This window comes from Maylandia zebra, linkage group LG17 (genome assembly GCF_041146795.1).
Source record: "Maylandia zebra isolate NMK-2024a linkage group LG17, Mzebra_GT3a, whole genome shotgun sequence".
NCBI lineage: Eukaryota > Metazoa > Chordata > Actinopteri > Cichliformes > Cichlidae > Maylandia > Maylandia zebra.
In genome coordinates, this window is record NC_135183.1 from 30,704,187 (window position 1) to 30,724,247 (window position 20,061).

Sequence of the window (20,061 nt, forward strand, 5' to 3'; positions counted from 1 at the left end):
ATACACAATTATACCGTCACCATTTGACCATACTTTCCTTTTTTTGTCTTTTATGTATATGTACATGAATTGGTATATACAAGAGCTGAAAGAACAGGAATTTATGTTCGGGACAGGAAACAATGTGTTAAAGGAACGTGAAAAGCAAGACTGTAAATTTCACCACAGTTTGGTAAACTAATCATTTCAGTCTGTACTAAACTGTGTACTATTTGTTTGTAAATGTACAATATCTCATGAACAAATCTAGGAGAATTAATAACTTTAACTAAGTACCAAATTTCCAGTTTATAAACTGAGCAATCCTTACCTTTGAAAATACTATCTTGCTGTTTTCTCCTGTCCTTTCTTTGCTCTTTCTTACATCTTGATCCATGTCTGACTGCATTTATCACGACTTAAGCATTTTTTAATCCCTGGATTTACAGCATCTGTGTCTTGGTTGCAGGGTTTTGAGTTGTGTAGTTGCTTGAATCGTTTTGATTTTGAGTATATAACTTATACCAGCATTTCCTGGTTAGTTTCTTATATATTTATATTTTGAGGTTTTAGTTTTACATCTAGTTCTGTTCATGGTTATTTTCTGGGTCATAAGTTTTTGAGTTCCTGCGTAATCCTGCCTCCCTCGTGTTTCTGTGTCTTGTTACTTTTAATTTAGGTAATCTTTTGTCTCTTGTGTTTAGTTTTACTTCCTTTTGAGACATTATGTTAGCTGTGTTTCCACCCGTTTGCCATTTTTATCGATATCTGCTGTGTGTTTATATTATCAGAGTTTCCCTCTTTTCATTGTCGCATCATCCTCCATGGTTGTGTCCTTCATGAACATGTTACAGCAATGTGAAAGACAAAAGTATGTATTGAGGGTATAAATGCGCTATTTTCTTAATGCTGGTCAAGTATCTCCATGCCTTCCAATGGAGTCGCATTAAATGCCTACCTAATGGCTACAGCAGAGGAAAAATTAACTCTTTGCAGTATTATCTATTAAACTGTCTATTAGATTTGGTTACTCATTAAGCGATGTGCTGGAATTCTATTCTGAATCATGCTCATAGCAAAATGAGCAAACAGTAGCTCTATTTGTCGGTGTGATTGCACTTATACACCCAAAACTACGGCGCTATGTGGTATAAGTATATAAAATTGAACAGTAGATGACTTTGTATCTGTAAAGGGATGCAAACATTTTTATTTAGAAGGCTCATTATATTCATGAGGATACCTCCTTGTAACACCATTACTACCATTAGTCTTAAAAGAATAATTTCTACTATGTTGGGAGTTTTTTTCTCATGTGGCCGTCACATTTTGAAAACTGTGGATACCTGCAGAAAGTGACAGACAGTGCAACACTTGCTCTTTTCATGAAACTCTTTAAAATCTGCTGAATTTGAGTCTCTTCAGATCTCCTCCCTCACTGAGTCCACCTGCTAAACCCAATGAGCTCATGTCAGTGAACATGAGGAGACATGTCGCTTGAGGATTTAAAGCCAATTAAACAAAAAGATTATGCAAAAGTTTATTAATTAAAAAAAAATCTGATGGGTTTTATTCATAAGCCATTTTATTCTCGGATCTAAACGCTATGACAAAATGTCATATTTTGCCCCTGTGCCTAAAACTGTGGGATTCTAAAAACTTGTTCGATAATGTTGACACATCCTCAGTATCTATACTTTGCAGGACTCATCTGTGTCAATATTTGACAGACTTTCTGCTTTAATTACAGATTCCCTTTTGTGCACTCTCCCAAATTTCGGGGATTATCCAATTACTGCTTGCGTGCCGACAAACAAGGGGGCCTCTTTGCCTTTCACTAATTGGAATGAGGAGTGGTGCCAGTGCTCAAAGGGAAGGCCTATCACTGAGAATTATTGAATAGTGAAGGAGTAAAAGGGGTGGGGGTGGGGGGGGAAGAGAGAAGGATGTGTGGTCCGCCTTGGGCTGCTTGTGGATTTCCTCTGATTTCATCAGAAAAAAGATGGCTGAGGCGATTCCCCCAGACAACAGCCAGCTGGTGTGTGTAGGCGAGCTTTGCAGCCCAAAATCTCTGAGAAAAGAAAATGAAAGAATCACGCTGTGCCTCTGCAATTCATCCTCTGCATCAGAGTTACCCCTAAACAATCTTTCAGCTCGCCTGCTGTTAGACAACTTTGTGTGATAACATGGTGCAGCAAAAATGACATCTTTATTTTTTTTAAATGCGGTTGTGGTGTTATACATATATATGGCAATTTTGTGCCTTAAAGCAGCTTTAACATACTCTGTTAAACAACACAAGCAATTATGGCAGTGATATGCTGATTAAATGGCACTTACTGGCTCTTTATTGAGCATTTCCATACCTCATATCTATCATTAAACAAATTATTGAAGCATATGTACAGTTAAATGTGCTACTAATGTGCTCCTGATTACTACAGCTCATTGTTGGGCAATTGTGGACTTAAAGCAGTCTTGAGTCAAGCTTTTAGCGAATCCAGTAAGAAATTAGGAGTTAAATCATCCCATCTTAATAGAAAAGAGCTCTCCAGCAGCTTGACACACGAAGGATCTAATGCGTGTTTGTGTGTAGATTTGGGCTGAGATTGTGCACAATTTGCAAAACAACACAGAAAAACAAAAAGAGCACGACAGACAAATGAAACGAGAGATATGCGGCAGGTTGAACTGGTGTGATTCATAATTTATTGAGCAGCACTGAGGTTACAACAGGGAACAAATGAAGCACAGAACACAAAAGAGCATTATTTATTACAGGAAAATCAAAGTGTAGCCTGAGGGGGGTGTTGATAAAGTAGAACAACACTCGTACATAGCACCTACTGTACACAAACGCACTATATTATTGCAGCTGTCAGATGAAAACCCCATTATGCTGTTGTGGATGATTTTCATGTTTTTACCTGAAACTGGGGATTATGTGACCTTGTATAGGACATATGAAAGCGTTTGCATAATTTAAAGTAAAATGCACGGCTGTCACAATGAAAATTAGGCTGTGCCGTCTTATTTCTCTGATCATTTTGACATTTTTGGAAAGCTGGGGTCTGCACGGCAGCGCAGTCGTAACTGAGCATTGCAGGAAAAGACATACACACCCTTAGGCGAAACAAAGAATGGCAGCAATCTATTCAAACACAACTTCCCCTGCATGTGCCAGTGGTGTTTTAAATAATGCAGACTCTTTCCCATAGATGCCAGGATGGTTGATTCCCACCTTTACATTCCCATGGCCCCCCGCTGGTCTAGGACCAAATCCTCTCTCACCCCCCCAGTCTCCCCTCTACTATTCTCTCAAGCCTCCTCATGTCTCTCTAAAGTCAGAGAAAAAGCCAATGTAGGAGTGGGAACCTGAAAAATAAATTACACTGATAATGCAAGCAAAAGAAACTTCCCAACCCACCCACTGAATATTAGATCACAACAACGTACAGTCTTAAATAAATCATTAAACCTCTGCAGACCTCCTCTATTACAATTTCATCTTGAATAATTATCGGCCCCTTTATTGGTGCCGGAGTAATGTCACACAGTTGCAAGCGTCTGCCAAAATCTTGTAATATCGTGGGATTAATAATTCATTATTTTTTGGGGTTCGCAGCAACAACCCATTTGGGTTTTATTCAGATTCTGTCCAGGGGGAGACTGAATGAGAACAGCTCATTGCACAGCAAATACAAACAGAAGGTTGACATTTAAACCCAAGCCCCCACAGCACCCTACTGGACCCAGCAGCAGGATAATTTGAATTTCTTGCTTAATTGGTTGACACTGAGTTCAGCTCAGGCAGAAAGTTACCGCTGATAAATGCCATTATTAGCCATTTTGAGCTGGTGAAAATTTGGACCTAATTTGTGAGCAGACAAGGGGTTCACACTGAGCTGAGTCACTGTTTTCATGCTGGTGCTTAAGAGTTTAAAGGGGTTCGATTTAAAGAAATACACCCTCACAAAGAGAGGTGGGCTCTGATACAATGTATCAGAATGTGTTTGTTCGTGGTGAAAACTCCTTATCAAGTGCAGATCAAGTTTTCAACCATGCTACCTATGTCAAACTACAGATGGTGATGTCATTGAGTCCAGACTTGAGTTTCATTCATGGTTTATGGTTCTCAGATGGAGAATCCTAACATTGGGAGTCTTATTACTTCTCCTCCGGTGCCGTAAATTACTTAACTTTTATGGTTTTTCGAAATATGCTTCAACTTCTACATGATGGATGGGAATTTTGGTGTAGACGTTTGAGACCCCCTCGAGCTGAACTGTAATTACTTTGGTGATCCTCTGATTTCTCATTTAGCTCCATTACTTAGTCAAGAGCAAACTTTTTTTTTTAAAATACTTTGGCTCTTGAGCTTCAAAACGAATGACATTCTCATCTCAGTACCATTTACCTGTTAATTACCAAATGTCAGGACGAGCTAAAATAAAGATGAACCAACTAAGAAAATGTTTTTTTTTTAATTAAAGGGAACTGGATTTATTAAAAACAAAAGAAACATACAAAAAAAAAAGAGAAATTGTTTTACCCGTAATTGCCAATAATTTTAAAAGAGACAACTGCTATAAATTCTAAAATCTCAGTCTGTCACAACCTTCTGCAGATAGTTGTGACTAAGGGTTTGGGTTAACTTTTACACAAGCGGAAAATCCTTCTAAGGACATATAAAAGGATTTAAAACATCAGTCCAAAGAGGAAAGATAATAGCAAGTTATTTTCAAACCTTATGGCCTTGTTTCATTAGATCATATTATTTTTAAAAATGTGTTTTACTTGAGTTTTAAAGTAACCTATGAATCTATAGTCAAAAGTTCTTTATTAATCTAGGAAGAAGAAAACAAATGTAGAAAAATGTGTTTGATTGTGGAAGGATTATGTAGAATGAATCAAAAGTATTTTCATTTAACTCAAGTTTAACCTAGAGGATTAAATAATATAAAACTTTAAAAGTTAGGAATATTACATTTATTATATTTACTATAATCCCATCTATTTTAATTATATATAAGGCACCTTCATGACTGATGAGGGAGTTACAGCCCACACAGATGCAGTTTTAATTAGTACAGTAATAATATAATTGAACTTTTTTTTGCTTTGTTAGGTTCGGTTTTGGGTATTGACTTTTTGTGTATTTAAAGGTTATTTCACTTACGTCAATAAAAATCACTATAACAACTTTAAATGTTCTTTGCCAAAGTACAACTTCACAGCCTCACAGTTTTACTTGGATGGCAATAAACTATTTTAAACTGAAGCCTTTTTCAATTAGAAGTTAAATTAATTTACGTGTATATAGTGCCAACTCACACCTTCCTCTCATGGCACTTTATACCATTAAGTAAAATGCAAATCATGTTAGACCTGATGTAAAACGTATTTAGATACAGCAGCCTGTAACAGCTTTTCGTGTACAGCATTTATTTGCATTCAAAGGAGAAAACAGACTACATCACGTACGTTACCAAAGAATATTGATGACCTACCTCTGCACATTGTTTCACTTATTTTTCCATCCTCATCTCTATTTCGAGAACTCGGCACAATGACCCCAGGGCATAGGAATGCAGGAATGAGTTTGAAATTCAGGGCACATGCCAGCATGCAGGTGGGAAAAGTAGGTCTGTTCACAACCAAAGATTGACTCGTCAGCCCTTACTTGCTGAGCGTTCTGCTTAATTGTTTGCAATTAGCTGTTTAATTTTCGATTTTCCCCCCACTAAAACTTTTATCCAGAGTGGTAAACACTCTCGGCAGGGATCATCCTTGTTCTATTTATAATGTGTGTGTACATTCTTGATAATAGGCAGGACATTGATGTGAACATGGCAGCTGTCATATCCACAGGAAGCTCGCTGCATGTGTTGGCCAGCGTGTTGAGCACTCGCCGCGTGTTTAGTGGCTTCTACTCCTACATGAACCCATCTACCATCACGTAGGAATAAAAAGCCATAAGACACAACAGCAATCTCACAGGAGGAAGGAGAAAGAAGGAAGGAAGGAGGGAAGCGTATTAAAAAGGAACTTCAAGGAGATAGGTTGTTCTCTCAGCTGGAAAGACGAGGAAAAGGAGGAAAAGTGATTTACAAGTGGGTAAAACACAGGGAGGGTGGGCGAGGAGAAAGTTAATTTTGCAAAGGGATGATACAAGGAAAGCAACAAGGAGTCATTTAGAAGGCAGAGGTAATCCACAGTTGATAGGTATTCAGAAGGCCATGCTCTCTGTTTGTCTTTCTTTCTGTTTGATTATGTGCTTCTGTGTGCAGCAGATGACTATGTACTGCAGGCATTACTAGATTCAGAAATTCCTCTGTGTGTAAACTATATTTGATATGCTGGAAGCTGCTCTGATGAACCTAACCAAACTCCATCTGCTCTGCTTCCAAATGCACACATTTTTCTCCAGGCAGCCGCACATGGTTTAATGTGTATTTCAAATGAAAGCCTGTGTTTCTTTAGACGTTTCACAAATAGATATCTGCTTTTTAAAACTAGACATGCTCCTATTAATATCCACTTCACAGTCTCTGTTCGCAGCCCTCTTGCAGTAGAAAACCACTCTCCCTTGGTTGCAAAAGGGGTTACAGTACGAGTGTATGCATGCACAAGTCAGGCAGATAAATATGTATGACTCCACGGCGGTGGGTTTCCTGCTTTGTATGCTAATGATCTTATTCAAGTTTAATAATGCAACGTAGGTGCACTGAGGGTAGGGTGGTGGAGGAGGGCTGACGAACTGAGGAAGGACCTCGTGGATGATCCGCGAGGAGCGAGAAAACTGATTAAATTTTTTCTTAATAATCCGTAGAAAGACTTGGCTTTCTATGGAAACCACAAAGACTGCATTTGATAATCGAGACTACAATGTATGTGATTTGACATTTTTTTTAATGGCCAGTAATGGTGCTGTTCAAATTAGTGAAAAAAATTCAACTGATTGCAAGGATTCATATGCAGGCTTCTATATGCTGGTTAGATGTTTTGCAACCAAAGGAATCAAAGTGTAAGTGAATTATCTATAGACTGTATATAAAAGATGGATGTGACTACTGTGACACTGCTTGTTTTTATATGAAATCCCATTTGGAAATATTGAGGCGAGTATTTTGTTCGTCAGGGCAGCGATAGCTAAGTAGGTAGAGCGGTGGCCCCATGATCAGAAGGTAAGGGGTTCTAATCCACTGAACGGCTACCTTGAGGTGCCCCTGAGCAAGGTACCGTCCCTACACACTGCTCCCCGGTTGCTAGATTGGTGGCTGCTCACTGCTTCACTGAGTGGGTTAAATGCAGAGATGAATTTCCCCACGGGGATCAATAAAGTATACATTCTTATTATCTTGGCTTTTTGAAACCAAAAGTTGAACTTAAAAACTTACCTTGCTTAATTTGATGTCTGTTTCACTTTGAACCACAATTTACAATGTGAACATCATGCTGAATGAAATAAGGGTTGAAGTTGGGGTTAAGCCACCAGGAAAACATTTACTGAGGTCATAGAGCTAGTGACAAGTAGGCTCATTTGTCTATGAGTTTTTTATCTTCTTATACAGTCTTTGACTAAAGATGTATTGAAGGTGAACTGACTGCCTTTCTTTTGTTCTAATTTATATTTTTACTTCATTTCATTTCATGTTATTCCCTTATCATTTAAAATATGGTGTTTCATCAAATTACCCCACTTTAAAAACTTTCTCATGCCAACCAGCAAAAACACTAAAATGCATCACTCACGTAACATGAAGTTGTTAATAGTTTCATAGGTATATTACAGGTTTATGTGGTTAATATTCTTTTATCTTCAATCGCAGTCTTGCAGCAGATGACAGCGATGGAAAAGATTTTCATTAGCAAAACAAAGGGAAGTATGACGAGCGTCTGTGTTGGTGTACGTGTGTGGAACCATATGTGATTCCCTGCGTCTTTCATCTACACTCAGATGAAGGTAGACGTCAGTGCTCATTCGCAGGTCTCTGCATGAAATCCTGAAGGACCCTGGCACAGAAACAGAAGAGAAAGAAGAAGAGTGGAGATGAGAGGTGCGCTCAAACAAGAACTCATCCTGAACAGTGAAATCCTTATTAATGCACTGCAGCTGTTTGGTCTTTTAATAAGTCAATTGTAAGGCTTTAATTATTAAATTAGAGATCATTATGAGTAGCTGCAATGAAAAATGTGCACCCTAGAAGAAGTTTTATGAGTTGTGCGTGTGTGCTTTCAGCTGCCAGTCTGAAAAAGCTGTAAATCTTTAAAAAGTGCTTCTCCCTGAGAAAGAGCTAAAACTGTGATTTTACAGACCCACCGACACAAACAGGCATTAACCACAAACCAATTATGCCAAGTAGGAACCTCTTGGTGATGACTTGTGCAGTTTACAGTGCCTAATGAAAAGTTAATAGCAAGCACACACACGTCGACGTTTCTGCACCTGCTAACACCTCCACTGAAGTAAAAAGTGGGAGATTTCAACAAGGCATAAAGCGTATCGATAAAACTTTATGTTTTGCTCAAAAGTTTCGAGCGCCTACATGTTTTGTTCATACATGTCTGCGAGGACTGACCATCCCGACGGCCAAAAATAAACGGCTTACTTTTAATTTATCATCTAAAAGGCGAGGAGAATTGTTTAGGATAACTCTTCACACAATGAGCTGTGACATCTTCATTGAAAAATGATTGATTGGTCTGCCAGGGAGAGGAGCTGTTTGAGAGACAGATCAGTCAAACAGTCAAGCTGTAAAAGCCCAATAATATGATGAATGGTCTATTTACCCAACAGATGAGGGGAGACTTGCATAAAGATTAAACGTGTGGTTTTTGAACGTGTCCTGGTCACAGAATAGATAAAAATTTGAATAATATGTCTGTGTTCTCTGTCAGGGAGCAAGTTGGAAATAAATTTAAGTTGCGAGTGATTTTCAGCTTTGAATAATGCAGCTTGGCTCATTCATCACTTCGGATTGTCTTGCAGCAAGAGAAAAATGGATTTATCGATTATGATGCATGCATTTCACACCTGTGTGGATTTCCACCTGCGCAAATCCCACAAACTCGATCCGCTGAGGATCTGAAAGTTGACGGAAAAAGTGTGGTTCTCTCTGATTAATTTCCCCTTCCTATTTCCCCGTGCGCAAAGAAAGTTTCAGCCACATTATCATTACGGCATAACCATTATTAGTCGTAACATTATTCTCCTTCGCCGGAGGCCATTGCATCTATATGCTCGTGTATCATAAATGGACCATTTAACATGCACAAACTGTATCTAAAGTCGAGCCACTAATCACTTAACTAAACAATGTCTCTGAGGATCGGGAGCAAGTGTTGATAGAGTGACCCAATTTTTTTTATACGTGGCATTTATAATTGATGTGCAATAGATGTAGCAGCCTCAGATCTGATAAGGGCTTGGCTCTGATGGATCTCCAGATAGGCTTTCGTGGGGGGAACAGATGTAGAGTCGTGCATCAGAGAGGGATGAGGGTTGCCTGTGATCGTTTCCACCCTGCAGCGAACAAAATAGCCCTCATATATCCCTGTAATCTGCATTAGCGCCAGAGCACAAGCCAGGAGACAGCACAGAGGGGGATGAGTAATGGGGCTACCGCTGATTTGGCAGGGCTATATTACACCTCAAAACTGAGGCATGCCCAACTGGCAAGAATATGAAATGAGGATGTCATAAATGAACACCATCCCTCCAAACATGATATTCTTCAATCCGTATTGTATGCTTTTAGTAGGCAACAGGCAGGTATTGACTTTTTTTGGTGAAATCTACAAGACTTTGAGTGTTTTTATTTTATTTTACTGCCTTATTTCTATTGATTGACATGTTTCATCACGTATTCTGTTTCTGTCCAGAAACCAGTAGGTTGTGAGATGACTAATGACCTCACAATGCTTTGGCAACTTCTGCCGGTATGAAAATTGCAAAACTTGAGCCACAAGTAACTCTCTAACTGGCGAGGGTATGAGCACGAGCCCAGAGCCAGAGGAAGAAATGAATGTTCCTGTCCAGCAGCCACAGTGGAGTGTACATGGTGAAAAAAAAAATCATCCAAAATAGTGTATTGCACTCCACACCCAGAGGGGGAAGGCAATTAGTTACATCTACTTTGTGTCTCTCATTTTACTGCTTATTCTGAAGCAGCCTTTAGAGAAGAGAATTAAGCAGTGAAGTTATTTCCAACTGAATATTTTTAATCATGGGAGTAAATTTTGCAAGACAAGAAAGCCTAGCTGTAACCCAAATAGCAGAAATCTTTTCATCGCATCTCAAACAGAGCTAAAACCTAACAAGTGAGGATATAAAATGAGAGCATAACAAACACCATCCCCAACACGGCGCCTGACATTAAAGCCTTGTAATGGCTTGTAACAGGATATGCTCACTTGGTATCTGAAATTAAAGCGTAGATATTACATCCCTTGAGGCCAATCAAGTAATTCTGTGTATATTCTGCTGGGAAGCTAATGCACTACGAACTGTTTGTTTGTGGGCTCAGTCTTAGTTGGTTCTCTGCGAATGAATTTAGTTTAATTTCCTCTTATAATTTATGCTTTCTTGCATTGATAAAGTCTGGTGCATTCCTTTTTCTATTTACAATTAAAATATCTCATAAGCAAAACACACAGCTCAAGGAAAAGAGCTCAGCATCTACAGTCTGCTAATGTTGTTATTTTTGCTTCACTTTGAACAGAAATTTGATTAGCAGGAGGAGACAGATAGCGCGCCGCAACATGACAAATGATGCGAAAACTTTACTTCTTCATCAGATAAAGCCGAATCATTTAATCAACACTGGTGCAGGGAAACATCAGCATATGGTGGTATTAAATTTACATCTTGGTTGATGTGTGGTGCAGCCGCCACACATCAACCCATCAGCCTCTACAGGATATGCACGCAAGCTTCTGCTGCGTGGCTTTTCATTATGCGAACGACAAAGCAGCAAAAAAAAAAAAAAAACTCCAAAAAAATGGAATCTGTGAAAAGATGAGAATAAGACGAAAAATGCAAGCAATAAAAGCTAAAGTTGTCCCTGAGATAATGAGCAATTGTGTTCGTTTAATCCTTTCTTGCGCCTTTTATATTTTGTGACGACGACTTTCATTAGAGAGCTTGCTTTCACAACAGGCGAGCCTTTTTCGGCTTTATATAAACCAACTAAAGGTCCAGATCAGGTCATTAGGAGAGCGGGACTTTCATTAGATTATCGTTAAAGTGTGCATGTGTGAAATTCCCTCGTTAGTGACCTTTATACTACAGCTAATAGCCTCTAAGTTTCTGCTGGAGCTGTTTTTTTCCACTGCAGGGGCATTAGAAGATTGCTTTTTCCATTTCACATGTTTCTACGATAAAAAGTGCTTGTGGAAGCATTTTGGAAGCGAGTAGAAGATTAGCTTTTTGCTCCCTGCAACATCCGGCTGACCTGAGAAGTTGAAAGGTGTTGGTGTTTTCTGTTGATATGTGTTGCACTGCTTTGGAGGATGCCGATTAATGAGAGTATATAGGAAAAAATGAAATGAATAAAGACCCCCAGGATAAAAGATAAGGTTAGAATGCAGTGTGTTGTGCTTTTATTACTCAAAAATAAAACGTAGCGCGGACACTAAGCTTCAGGGAAAAGTCGACTAATCTGATTTTCACCAATTTATTCCGGCTATAAGAACATGCTAATATTTTAGGCTATTAGTGTAATTGTTTTAACTTTGGTTTGATACATCAAAATGCTATACTAAGCACAAGCTTTTGAGATAGCTGTTACATTGTAGCATTGGTAAAATGCTTTTGTCAAAGCCGAGGCAGGATTCACCTGGGTCCTATCTTAAAGGATGACCTAGCACATCAGTGTGTGAAGGGGGTAAAAAATAACACTGCTTAACCAAACAGATACTTCTAAAACTTCAATATATTGGGGAAGACGTGCAGAATATTTTGTAAAATTTTATGGTAAGTAAACTTTAGATCTGTCTTAAAGCATGACCAACTACTGAGCTCAGCCATATTTAGCCCGGAAGATTTAATGAATAAGCTCATTTTTCTTAATCAGCATCACAGCATTTGATTTTTTGTTCTCCATATTTCTCTGTTTGGTTTTTGGAATTTTTGTATTATTTAGTTTTTAGTATTTCTGCTATGTTGCTTAGTTGTTTAAACATTTTATGTAATTTAATAGGTTTTTATAGCTGGAAGCCCTTCGAACCTCTATATGTGATATTTGGCTGTACAAATAAACTGAACTGAATGAATTTTGAAAGGAGAAAATTTCTATTCTGGTCAACAGTAAGCTCCTGGCAACCAATTGTTTAGTCCTTTTCACAGACAGAAAATAGAAAACCCTGCAGAAAACATTTAAAACTGAGTCAATTTTAAATAGGAAAAGTTAAACAGTGGTTAAAAAAATATTTCCCATGCAACCGCTAATCAAATGTTGCTGAGTTCTGCAGCACTTTGTACCGTGCACAATGTTGCAAACACACTGACATTAGTTTGCAGAGTTTGGCTAACTTTAGCAGTGCTAGCAGCAGTAGCCGTTTCCATGTCCTGGTGAACTATGGTTACTCCTGGCCTCTGTCTCTTGGTTCTTGCCATTTTACTCTGACAAAGCCGGAATACAGCTGCTCCTTTTTTACCCCCTTCTTCTTTTTTTATACTAATGCACTGGAAAAACAGCAGTGGCTAGCATGGCTGTCATCTGTTTCCTTTCCACCTATTCATAAATGGTGGGAGACCCATTTTTCAGGGCTACACCCTGGGCAGCAGCATTGCATCATTTGTGAACAGAAAGAAGTCATTGTGCATTATTAAAATAAGAGTAATATGTTCAACCAACTAGTGTTTCTGATGCTAACTGCTTGAGAATTTTTTGTGGTGTGGTAGCTTTAGTTTAAAATCCATTAATGTGCATGCACCCCAGGTAGCAGGCTTCAAGTGGAATTCAAGGAGGTGTAACAGTAAGGACTGCTCCGGCATCGTTTCTCCATATTTGCAAGTATAATCAATGCTTAACATTTAAAGTGACAGTGACACTCATCAGTGCACAGCCATTCTAAAAAAAAATAAATCTGAATCTTATTCTAAAAGTAATTTGTTAATGACAAGTTATTAAGACGTGATGAATGATCTTCTGATGCCAAGAAAATTTGTTAGATTTGTTAACGTTGACACTACAATCCAGTGCCTACCCCAAAACGTTGTGGGATTGGCTCACAAAACCCTGCAATACATATCTTGTGCACAAATGGGTTCATTTGAACTTTGATTTGGTCTACTTCTACTTCTTATTTATTTATTGTCTACTACATGCTATGTTCTCTAATCCTTTTAATAGCTAATTATTATGTTTAATGACCACATTCAATCTTTTTTAGCGAACATTTTCCAATGGTTATGATTTCATTTTAAAATTTTAGCTGCTAGAAATACTTTTAGCTAACTTTAACTGTTCATTAGTAACTTAGTAAGCTATTTTAAAAGCATGTTTAGCTAACAGTTTCATTAGTTTACTGTTAACTTACAAAATCAAAAGTTAAATGTATTCTTTTACAATTTTTCATACTATCAGTTAACTGTGAACTATTCCTTATACTCTTGAGCTATTTTAATGTTTTTTTTTAAAAAACTTTCTTATTATTAATTTCTTTTTAAATTATTTATTTTGACCGCTCATTATGCATCATTTTAACTTAATGGTTAACTTTTCTTCTCAAAAATGCACAGCTCTACTAAAGTCTTGAGTTAAATTATAAGATTAGTCAAGCTAATTTTTCTATGTACACCCTAGGTGTTGCAAAATTACCCCCCAGTCTACACCAGTGATTGGAAATCACCACTGTAGTCTACCTCACATCCGTCAGTGCTGCATTACATGGAGCCACACGTGTTTAAACTCTGTTTAGCTCACTTTAAAAAATACATTTGTGCAGTTTTTTTTGCAAATCATGCACACACAGTATACTGTATACTTGATGTTTATGTGGAGTGACTAAATGAAGAAATTATTAATAGCCTAAAAATCAAAACCGTCCTCCCAAATATGCAACAAATCACCCTTATCTACTCTGTCGCTCCTCTTTCTTTCTCTGCTCCCTCCCCGTCTTCATTACTCACTGAAGGTTTTCTCCCTCCCGTTGACTCTGAAGTGAGAACATTTTCATGAAGGCAATAAAACGCTCATCAGCAAAGGCCTGAAATGATTTTTTAATATGACGACATTTTAATGAGGACTGAAGGAGATGGCTGGTTTGGCTGATGGCAGCACCTCTTTATCAATGAGTGGCAGGGAAGAACTAATGGCACTAAAACAGGCAAGCTGCCTCGCCTCCCTCTCTCTCTCTCTCTCTCTCTTTGTGTCTTTATGTCTCTCTCTCACACACAACACATACTTTATATTCTTTATTTGCAGGAGCTAAATTAAATTTCAAGCAGTAGAAAGATACGAAACCATTTTTTCCTCCAGCAGGATAGTTATTACTTTCCCGGGGATGCTGTATAAAACCATATTTGACCTTTTTTAGACAGTTACACACAGACTCTCCACTCTCCATCTCACTTTTCGCCCAAGTAAGTGTTTACGTGTTAGGCCATTGATTGAAACTTAATCTGAGGACTGCACAGTTTAGCTGCTTGAGAAAACCTGTCAGATGTGAGCGCCGAGATTGATTGTGCTGACAAAAGGTCGTGTTATTGGACTGGAGAGGTTATGATGAAATTACAGATACAGCCCCAGACAGGGTTCAGCATTTGAAGTACACAAGTCCCAGGAAGTCCACATCTATCAGCTGAAGGAAAAAAAAAATGCTGTCTGTACAGTCTCACATGCACTGAGATTCAGAGTTTATAAAACTGCTTTCATGCTTTCATGTTCAATGGAAATTACACAGCCTTTGTAAAAATGACCCAAACCTCAACGCCACAATACCGCTGAGACGTGTTGTAAATTAATGTCACAAAAGGTGGAACCACATATATCACTGCCAAGATGTGCTAAATTACTGTCAGAATGCATTTTGAGTATGACTTTTACTTGAAGCCTTAAACCTAATAAGTTGTCGCGCGAGGATAGAAGTCGGTGCTTTGAAACTATAGTAAAGCTATGATAAGCAGCAAATTAATGTCAGAACAGTGTCACTCACAAAGATGCTTTGCTCATTACATGCTGCTTTATAACAGTATGCGATGTAAAGTGCTTACCAGCGTACATTACACCACTACACCACTTCATATTTTTTTAATGAGACTTCCACTTTATGATCTTACTCCAGCTAGTGGCCAGACTTGGCTGACTTTACCATCCAAGGTCAGGACGAGAGCGCTTTGTGGAGGAGAGCCCCCTGCCCACCAGACGCTAAACAAAACCGCTTTCCCTGCCTCCTTCCTCTTATGCCACACAAGGTCGTCTCATGCTGGCTACGCCTCCGCAATTAGCATGCAGCCTGTGGCGTGGCCTGTCTGGTGGCGAACACGCAAGCATGGCGCTCTGCTCTCCTAATGAGATGCCAGTCAGTGAGGGTGCCTGCGGGACTGTGAAAGTAAAATACTTATATGTGTAAAAAGAATAAAAAAAAATAAGTTAGAAAACCCTCCTGGGGTGTTAGTGCACCATCTCGTGGGTGGTAGAGGAGGCACAGTGGCCTGGACAGGCAAGTAATTTTACATAACACATATTATTTAGTGGAGGCTGCGCCTTAAATTGCAGAACTCTATTCATGAAGGCAATTGTAGTCACCTTGGGTAACTCCCAAAAAAGGTTTTGTTGTACCAACCTTTGCTTTGCTAAAGCTTTTGTAACACAGGATTATTGGAGGAGTAAACCAGTTTCAGGTACAAATGCCAAACTGAAGTCCCACTAAATACTTTTCTTTATGTGAAATCTTAACAATAACAAAGCCTGATCTCTTGATTTATATATTATATATTAAGATACAGGTTTGAGCTTTGGCATTGACAATCAGACAATAAGATTTATACACAATCCAAAACTAAAGTGATTCAGTTTCACTAAATCTGTAAATATAGACCAGAGTCAAACACACCCTGGTCTACAGCCAATTCCCCCCTTTTATAACAGGTTCTTCCACTCACCAGTTTAAATTTTAGTGAGACAAGAAGTCATGGATATTTAGGAGCAGAGATGCGTTTGACTGCCAGCTGCCAGCTATACCGAGTCACTACTGAACTGGACCTCTCAGCCACAATTGTGATGTTGGTGCTTTCTGGTTCACTTTTAATACAATTATCTGACAGTTAACCTCAGTTGCGATTATCTCTGCAACTATCTAGTACTGCTGTTTTATTTATGTGCTATGTGTCACTAATTTCCAGATGTGTTCATCTATGCATTCATGTCTTCATCTCTTCTGAATATGGCCCCCTCCAACAAAGACCAAGCTGGCGAAGCGCAGTATAGTCTGTCTCTATAATAAAATCAAGACTTTTACTTGGATGTTTGTAGATGGATTAACAAAACAATTGGGATGCCCAAATCATGTTTTGTGTTGCTGCTGGTCCTTTAATAAAGTCCTTTAATATGGAGAATCTACCCTTGTTTTATATAGTGCCCTAATGGATCTTCTGTAATATCAGTGGATTAGAGTGTGAGTGTAAATCCGCTGTGGAAGGAGGCTTTGGGGGCTTTTCACATGTCTGTGAGGCTTATTTTCTCATGAGCTGCCCACACATATGGTGTTTTTTAAAAGAGGAAAACCACCAGGAGACTTTTGTTTCAACAAGCCGTGTGTGCAGCATGACAAATGCGGTGTGCATGCAGACACAAACTAGTTGAAAAAACTGCTTTTGCCTTCACTTTGACTGTGCGGGAAAGCATAAATCAAAGAGCACGTAAAGGGAATGTTTCTCTCTTTTGGGTTGTATTCTCTTTAACTTTCTGTTTACAATGGACACAATACCAAAATGTGTCAGGTATATCAAATACATGCTTTCACCTCTAGCTGATGAAAAATCTGCTTAATTACCCAATTTGTTGTCTCCTATTCTGTAAATAGCAGCTACTAATTGCTTCAGTTATCAAGAACAATCCAGTTAAATATAACAGAATAAAAATACTGAGAAGGTGACAAATAAAACCATGAGTGAAACCATGAAAATTTTGGTCTAAATCAAGGTATTAACAGACTTCTGTGTCAGATTTTTTAAAAACGTATGACTGGTAACGTGACCTTGGGGTATAAATGTGCTTTTATTAAATTCCTAGTGCCTGTGTAGAGTTTTGATATGATGACATCTGGGTGCTATCTGACCGGTCTTTCACCACACAACACAAAGAAGAATAAAGAGGAAACGGCAGTGCACCTAAAAAAATATGTTATCGCTGCCGTTTTGCTTCAGTTATCTTTTAAATGCCTATTAATAGCGTGCAGATCTAACTTCTTACATACAGCATGTACTGTTCCTAAACACTGCACGAAGCATTAAAAAAAAGAAATAAAAAAAATCACAAAGCACATTTTCCTACAGTGAGGAAGTCATTATTATGCCGCTCCAGTCTCTAGCACTGCCTTCAGCAAAGAGAAGCTTTTACGATGGGTGTGCATCTCTTTAAAAATCTTGTGGCAAGAAAATCTGCTCAAAACACACTATTAGGTGATATTAAACTCTGCATATGGGTAGAATTTTTTGCACCTCTGCATGAAAGAACAGTGTGAAACTATGCTTTTATTAAAAGCAAACAGGACGGTTTTGCTCCTAACTCAGTACCCAGTTCTGGGTCTCATCCTCTGAGGCACTGTGGCTACACAGTGTGCCATGTTTTGACCCAAATTGCTTTATTTTGCAGACGGGTCTGTTGTAACTAGGCCTTCAGAGAGATGTGCACCAGATGTTTTACCTTGTTACATGAAATTTTATTTAAGTGGTGCATGTTTCATTAATGCCTTATCTATGGATCTATGTATGTATGTCTGGCTCTCTGTAAGGTTTGTCTTAAAAACGCACGGGGGGCATGAACAGACGACACGCCTCACAAAGCCTTGGTGCCTGCTAATGGCCCCCTGTTTGTAATGGCATCCGTATAGCACCGCTTGACGAGCTGCCAAAGCGGGTGTTCTGTTATTGCGGAGCCAATCACCCACTAAGTATTTGCTGGCTCCTATTTCCTTTCTGCTAATGTGCGAGCCTCCCCAATGCCGCAGCTAAATCGACTCTTTACGCCTGACTTGTCACCCTGCAGCGACGCGCAGAGAATCCCAAAGATGCATCGGCGGAGGGCAGCGCAATGTCTCTGTTGCCATGGATACGTTTATGGGCAGGGATGTGGCTGGGTGGGTTATGATGCTTTTACTGCAACCCTAAATCATGGAAAGTGATGGCTTTCGGTGATTAGGATGATGACGCTGACGTGACCTTTGCAAGGGTGTTGTTTGGCGGTGATTGCTCACTTTAATGTGTCTTTGAATCTTCTGTGTCAGACGCTGCGTGTGGGCAGAGGATGTGTATGCGTTAACTGCTTCCATAAGGGCCAGATTCTCTGGATGTTTAAGTGGAAAATGAGAAAAAAATATGTATGTTAGTCAGATACTGTTACGGATAAAAAGGAAACGACTAGACACAATTGTTACAATTACTGATAAATTGTTTGATTAATAATTTTCCCAGACAAAAAAAAAAAAGGAGTTTAGGTTGAAGATTTTTAGGTTTTCTTTGTCTTAAATTGTTATCAAATTAGTCAACTTAAGTGGCAGGTTAATAAATAAGGATATTTGAACTACTATAAGTAAGGAACTATGACAGTATAACTTTAACTTTGTTACTAAGGCTTAACTATCAAAGATGTCAAAGAGAATTCTGGTCAAATTCTGATCAAATACCCCAAAATATAAATACTAATGGTTGGGCTACATAAGCTACATCTTATTTAACATTTGCCTATCATTTGTTGCCCTCAAATATATAACTAGAATTACGTTAACCACTTAGCATGGCCACGTCAGATGTCTCCTCAAATACTAGTGAGATTAAAGTGCAGCTTGCTAATTGTGTACGCTTTAAAAATTAATCTTAAAGTAATCTTTTAATGGCTTGCTTCACTGTAATGCAGCACCGTGTTTATTATGCTACTTATACCAGCCTCAGCCCCAAAATTCAAACTGATTGAAGCTGAACGTCCCACCTGAAATTGATATATCCATCCATAGGAAATGTAATTTATAACATAAATCTTATACGGCCTGAATTCCTGGTTATAGAATCTTTGGCCAAGGGCAGCCCCTGGTGTGGGCATTCAATTTTTGCAGTTGGGTAACAGTGCCAGACCTGAAAGTCCATCGGCAAAGTAAACAGAGAGGTGACCTGCCGATACGAGCTTTAAAAAGCAAAGCTATGAAAGTGAGAAGCAAATAAACTCAGAAAGATGTAAGTCCTCAAGAGGTCTGTGTGGGAATGAGTATGTGAAAGCCACGTGACGGCAAGAAAGCCCAGACATTCTTTGCCCCCTGTTATCGGCCTGCACAGATGTGCCTCAGCCTTCTCTGCAGCGCTCCCATTCGCCACATCCATCACAGAAGTGCACCTTGGGAGATTGAGAGGATGGTGCATGCGCCAAACCCACCATCTGCCGTCGTTTAGAAATAAATGACAGGCCCAAACCTAGTGGGAGCCCGTCTCATTCCACTGCCAGCGTCAGCGCGGTGACGGGTCCGCCCAACCTTCCCTTCTCCCTGAAATCGATGTGTGAGACCCCCGCCAGTCATGCTGGAGTGTGCCTGCGAGAGACTTGGAGTGGATTTGGTCGGTGAAGCACAGCCCTTTACTCAGGGGAGCGGGCAGGTGGAACAGCGTGGTGAAGCCAGCTGTCTCCCCACTGATTACAGCAGCCAACATGCGGAGTTGGAGAACTCGTGGATTCGAGGTGGATCAGACTGGAAAGCAGCTCAAGCTCCACTTTATTTGATTAGCGGTTTATTGATGGTCTACAGATAAAGAAACTATCAGTTACAACAATCTGGGACTTTTAGAGGTTTTCTTGTATTCGAACGTGTTCCTGCTAATTCATATTTCACACACAAGTAATGTTTGCAAATGTCTGCTCCCACAAAAGT

At 39.1% G+C, this 20,061-nt stretch overlaps 1 long non-coding RNA gene across 1 annotated transcript in view; it reads right to left on the reverse strand.

Annotated features, from left to right (window-relative positions):
- Positions 1-6,037: 6,037 nt before the first annotated feature.
- Positions 6,038-20,061, reverse strand: part of LOC143413209 (uncharacterized) — a 57,825-nt gene continuing 43,801 nt past the window's right edge. Inside the window, exon 3 of the long non-coding RNA XR_013093830.1 lies at positions 6,038-7,995. This is a non-coding gene — a long non-coding RNA (uncharacterized LOC143413209). The remainder of the gene's footprint in view (positions 7,996-20,061) is intronic.